General features: G+C 49.7%; 1 long non-coding RNA gene across 1 annotated transcript; it reads right to left on the bottom strand.

Moving 5' to 3' along the window:
• Positions 1 to 349: 349 nt before the first annotated feature.
• Positions 350 to 5897, bottom strand: LOC122730610. Its single transcript, XR_006353519.1, has 3 exons — positions 5864 to 5897; positions 3128 to 3513; positions 350 to 568 (listed from the first exon to the last, which is right to left on the bottom strand). It is a non-coding gene; the product is annotated as an uncharacterized LOC122730610 (long non-coding RNA).
• Between the last annotated feature and the right edge of the window lie 219 nt (positions 5898 to 6116).

The raw sequence follows: 6116 nt of genomic DNA, 5'->3' as shown, positions 1-6116 counted from the left end.
CTGTCCGGAGACACTTTGTACCTATTTGCTTGCCCCTTGTCTCCCCCATTGAATGACACCCTCCTGGAAGGCACTCAGTCTTTTGCCCCCTGTTGTATCCCCAGTGGTTAGCGCTGTGCCTGGCATGGAGCAGGCATGTAACACATGTTGATTGATTGATCAGTCACTTGATCCTATCTTCACTTTCAGACCCCGTTTCAAACTCATGGGCTTCTCTGCTTCACATACGAGCCATGGAGAACTGTATGTGTCCTTGCAGGACAAGAAAGGAGCCTTGAGGAGCTGTTTACTCAGAAAAAAGTTTATTATCAGGTCACAGAGTGAAATCCCGTAAGCAATGGGGATGAAAGTGAGATGGGTCGGGGTGCTCATCTATGCGATCAGCTCCAGGAGAAAAGCAAAGAGCCAGGAGTAAGACAAGCAGACAGACCCCTAGGAAAAGGCCTCTAGGTGATGCCTCAGTCAGAAGACATTCCCTGGTGATGGAGTCCCAGGCTTCTCTAGGGTACGAATTGGCAAATGAAGGGGTGGGAACTGTTGCAGGACTCTGGCCGCCACACTGGAGGGTCTGCAAAGAGAAACAATCCCTGTGAGTGCTCCCACGATCCCCACCAGTGGAATTTAATGGCTTTTTTTTTCAAGTTCTTGTGCCAAGGGCAAGGGATGCACGCAGATGTAGACTTTACCTTGGCATCACAGGTGGGTCCAAGGCCTGACTCTCCCCAAAGCTCAGCATCGGATGATCTGTCCTCCATTCCCATCCTCAATGCCATCTCCAGTCAGGACTCTACTTCCAAGATGGCTATGCCTACATACATCCCTGAGCCTTCCTCTCCCTCAAGGGACTCAATGTCACTTCCACTCCTCACTTCACCTTCATGCTCCACTCTGAGAGACAGGGGAGCCCCACAAAATGGAGACAGAGCTTGGGGACCTTGAAAAGCATGTCCTCCATTGCCCTTGGTTCTCCAACATGACCTAACACTTTCTCTCCAATCCCTGTCTTGGAGCAATCACTGGAGCCCCCCCCCCCAAAGAACTCAGACAATCTCCCCTCCCTTTCCTCCCCTCCCTCCTCCACAGAGCCTGAATAGGGTCTGAGGGTTCAAGGTGAAAGCTGAGGACTTCCTTTACTCAGCCGACAATAGCTGGAAGCCTGGAATTCACCCTTCACACTTAGGACATTATGACTCTCAGAGAGTCACCCAATGTCCAGGCTGGAGGGATCTTTGACCTGCTCCAGTTCAACTGCATCATTTTGCACAGGTGCTACCAAAGCCCACAAAGGGGACTTTCCCAAATCCACAAGCACATTAACTGCCAAGGGCTGTGTCTGGCACCCTTTGAGTGTGTAAGGCTGGCTTGGACCCTCCTCTAAGTATGGTGTTTTCTCAGGCCTTCTGTCCTCCCTCTAACTGGCAGAAGCATAGCTGTGGGCAGGCCACTCACGCATGTGCTGTTGGCAGAGGTCTTGTCTGCTGCCCCAGGGCCCCCTGACCCAGGCTCTTAGTCACCCCCTTCCCCATCTAATATGGTGGCAAGACCTGTCAATGTCACCTCAGCAGCATCTCTGGTCAATGTTACCTCTGTAGAATCTCTCCAATGCCCCCTTCTCTCCTCTGATGCTGCCTCACCATGGTGCAGACCCTTATCACCTCATACTTAGACCATTGTAATAGTTGCTGGGGGGGGGGTCTTCCTGCCTCTAGTCTTTCCCCCTCCAGTCCATCCTCCATTCAGCCACCAAAGTGATCTTCTTCCTAAAATGCAGGTCTGACCATGGCACCTCCTACTCAGTCATCTCCAGTGCCTTCCTATCACCTCCAAGATCAAATACAGAGGCACCTAGGTGGTGCAGTGGATAGAGCACTGGCCCTGGAGTCAGGAGTACCTGAGTTCAAATCCGGTCTCAGACACTTAACACTTACTAGCTGTGTGACCCTGGACAAGTCACTTAACCCCAATTGCCTCACTAAAAAAAAAAAAAAAGATCAAATACAAAGTACTTCATCACCTTCTCCCATATCCTTTTCTGCCTCAGGACACTGGCCTGCTCCCTGCTCCTCGCAGGGAACCCTCTGTGTCCATCTCTCGGCTCCAGACATTTTCTCCAGCCATCCTGCAGGCTTGCAGTGCTCTCCCTTCTCATGTCTACCTCCTTGCTTCCCTGGCCTCCTTCACATCCCAGCTAAAATCCCACCTTCTATGGGAAGCCTTTCCCAGCGCCCCTGCCCTGGTTGATTATGTCCAGTTTCTCTTGTCTCTCTTGTTTGTATGTGGATTTCTGTGTGATGTCTCCCTTCTGAGAATATGGATGCTTTGTGGGCAGTGCCTTTCTTTGGCCTTTCTCTGTACTCTGGTGCTTAGCCAGTGCCCACACATAGTAGGTACTCTTCCCTCCCTGCCTGCCTTGGCGAGGTAGTATTAATAATAAATAGCTCAGATAGGCTTTAAGATTTGAAAAGAACTTTCCCTCTGTGATCTCATTTGGCAGAACAGTGATTTTATTGCTGGCAAGAGTGAGAATCAAACACTTGCTCTCTCCACCCTGCCCCTTCTTCCTGGGCAGACCATGAGTTGCACCCTGTCCCTCACTCCCTCCAAGGGTTCTCTGGAAGCTCAGATGTGTGGGGGGCCCTCCCTGGGATCTGCATCACAAAGTATCTAGATCCCCTGCCTCCCATTCTGTTGGCCAGAGCTGGAAGACACCATTCCTTGTGGGGATGAAGAGGCATCATGTGTGAAGACCAACCTGTGAGTGCAGGAAGTCACACTGGGCACCACCAACCAGCCAGAAGCTGAGCATCCCCAGTGCAAGCCCCTGGATGACATCAGATGGGGACACTGGCTGTCTTGCCTCCTATGATCCCAGCCCACAGGCAATGCCTACCCACTAGTTCCTCTGCCCCCTTGCCTGCCCTACTCTATGCTCCTCCTGGTGAGTCCCTTGGTCACAAAGGCCCCTCCTGTGTCTCCCTTCCTCTGCTAGTGACAGGGCAGCCCATGGGCCAATGCCACCCTTCACATGGGGAAGCCTTTCTCCTTCCACATGCTTTGCTGTGTGTCCTATTTAGATGTGTTTTGTTTCTGCCACTGTGTCATCTGGTTGGTCTAGTAAATGACTCACCTCTACATGGCCTCTTGAGCTGTGGTTTCAGGGGTCTGTTGACCCATGGGGCTCCTCTGACCTGGAGAAGCTGGCCAATGCTGGAGGGGGGGGTGCTGCTGCAGGTATGAGCCATGTCTCCAGATGTCCACTCTGTTCTGCCTTCCTATTCAGTGCCCCCCTAATTCTGCTGCTTCCTGAGCTATTTCATGTGACCCGTGATGGCTGATCTGGCCACCCCAGCCCTGCTTCTAGCCACTTGGCCCCCTAATGTCAACATGCCACAAACCAAGTTACAGAAGCTTCTGACCAAGACAGAGCGTCATCAAATGGCTGATAGCAGTAGCCATTGAGGCTGAGGGTATCCCGAGGGCACCTGGATCAAACATTGGTCTTTGCCACAGCAGCTAGAAGAGAAGAAACACCACATGTCCACGTCCATGGACACCAAGCTGAGAGGAGCCCAGAGCTGGAAGGGCCTGCAGAGGCTTTGAGTCCAGTCCTACCTAATGGCACCCAGGGACACACGTAGAAGAGCACAGAGCTCCTCTGTACAACATCCAAAACAGGAACCCTAACCCCTCAAATGATAGGGAACCCATCTTTTCATTTTACTTTGAGGCATCATCTTAGATTGTGTTATGACAGAGATAGTGGGGCAGCAGCTGGAACAAGAAGCAGTGATTGCAGAGAGACAGCCTGGCCTCATCAGAAATGGGCCTCAGAAGGTCAGAAGAACCTTCCTGATTTGTAGAAGAGGCTTAGACGAGGGGGCAGATCCAAGAACAATGGGGGCTGCAAAGAGGCCAAACTTCAACCATTCGGATTGTCCCAGGCAGGAACAGGGTACCTTGAGAGGTGATGGGTTCTCCCACCTTTCCATCAGTGGAACCCTGATAGCAGAGCCTCAGACTGAGCATGCAACAGGCCACCTTCCTCTTTTTAAATATAGACTTTCCAGATCTCCAAAAGTGAGGACTGCCAGGGGAGTCAGAAGACATTCAGGCCTCTCAGGGAACAGACCAGGTCTGGGGTCAAACTTGTTAGTTTGATTATATTGTCATGCTGTGAGCTCCCTGGGCTAAGAAACAGCCTTTGGGCACAGACATTTTCACACCTGGGTAACACATTTCTTAGGAGGTTTCCCACTTATTTATTTATTTATTTATCCATTTATCCATCCATTTATTTATCCATCTATTTATTTATTTATTTAGCTATCTTTATTTATTTGTTTGTTTATCTGTTTATTTGTTTATCTATTTATTGATTTATCTGTTTATGTATTCATTCATTAATTTATTTATCTGTATATGTATTCATTCATTCATTTATTTGTTTGTTTGTTTGTATATTTATTTATTTATTTGGGATGCAGGGCAATGAGGGTTAAGTAACTTACCCAGGGTCACACAACTAGTAAGTGTCAAGTGTCTGAATCTGGATTTGAACTTAGGTCCTCCTGAATCCAGGGCTGGTGCTTTATCCACTGTGCCACCTGGCTGCCCCCTGTTTCCCCTTTATTTCAATTAGCTCTCTGCTTACTCACAGCTTCTGTTCACTGATCCATTGTGTGCCCTTGCAGACCATACTGAACAGAATGAAAACTGCAGCACACTTTTACTAGACAATTACTGTGTATCCAAGTCCACAGGGGAATGAGATGCCAACACAGGTAGCTTCTCAACCAATCTCATTTGCAGCATAGTCTCTCTCTCTCTCTCTCTCTCTCTCTCTCTCTCTCTCTCTCTCTCTCATTCTCCTTTTCTCTTACTCTTTCTTACTTATTATCTCACTGTCCTTTTTCTTTCTTTCTCTTTTCTCTTTCTATTTCTCTTGCTCTATTTCTTTATCTCTCTTACTCTCATTGTCTTTCTCTTTCTCTGTCTTTCTTTTTCTCTTTCCCTTTCTCTGACTCTCCTTTTTTCTGCCTTTTACTCATTATCTTCTCTCACTCTTCTTCTTCTCTCTGTCTCTTTCTGTCTGTCTGTCTGTCTGTCTGTCTGTCTGTCTGTCTGTCTGTCTCTCCCAATAGCACAGACAAGGAATGGTTGGGAACATGGTCTTCTCATGACACACAGAAGCCCACAGTCAGAGGGCTTCCCAGGCCAGAATCTATTTAACAATATACAATATTGAACAATAACAATGATCTATCCCCCTAAATCTTGAGCCAATCTCATCATCAGTTTTTGAGGATCCCAAGAAAGCCCCAAGGTGAGGTGCAGTGGGAGGGATGTCCCCCAGGTTGTGTGCACAGGTTTTCTCACCAGACTCTGAAGAGGCTAGTATGGGATCCAGAAGGCAGCCTCCAAGGGCCCATGGAGGCAGGATCCCCTCTGCTGGAGCCTCCTCTCCATGGCATTGGAGACTTACCTTCCCCAAAAGTGGTGAGCAGCAGGCAGCCAAGAAAGAGGCAGGATGGATTCAGGATCAGCCCCATCCTCTCCAATTCCTACAGAGAGACCAGACAGACCCAACCCTGCCCGAGATGTGGAAGCTGCTCTCAGGGCATCCCCCTACCAAAGCCTACAGCCACATAGATGTGATCTATACCTAAGTGGGAGTCAGTTCCTCCTCTAGAGGGGTCAGGGGAAGGCTTGGGGATTGGGCCATGTGGATGGCAGTAAAGATAAGGAAGAGCAGCCAGTGAGAACCCAAGGGTCAGCAGCCCCAGCTGTGTGGTGGCCTTAGGAAGGACCTTCTTCTCTGAGGCTGCAGAGGGGATCCTTGCCCGTCAAGAGCCTGGGCACTCACCTGAGCACGAGGAATATCTGGGTCCTGCTTGGTGACATCTTGGTAATATCTTGGTCCTGGGTCTGCCTGGTGTATATATAGGAAGGGAGCTGACAGAAAATGTCAAGATGGACCAAAATAAACCAGAACAAGCCAGCCAGCCTGCCAGCTGGGCAGTCAGTCATGGGCAAGAGGAGGAAGCAGTATCCCTTGATAACTTCCTCCTGGGAACAGCTGGGCCCTAGGCCCCAGGTGCTTCCCACAGGCGGCCTTT

Source organism: Dromiciops gliroides, chromosome 6 (assembly GCF_019393635.1).
Source record: "Dromiciops gliroides isolate mDroGli1 chromosome 6, mDroGli1.pri, whole genome shotgun sequence".
Taxonomy (NCBI): domain Eukaryota; kingdom Metazoa; phylum Chordata; class Mammalia; order Microbiotheria; family Microbiotheriidae; genus Dromiciops; species Dromiciops gliroides.
This window is presented reverse-complemented; position numbering and strand designations above follow the sequence as displayed.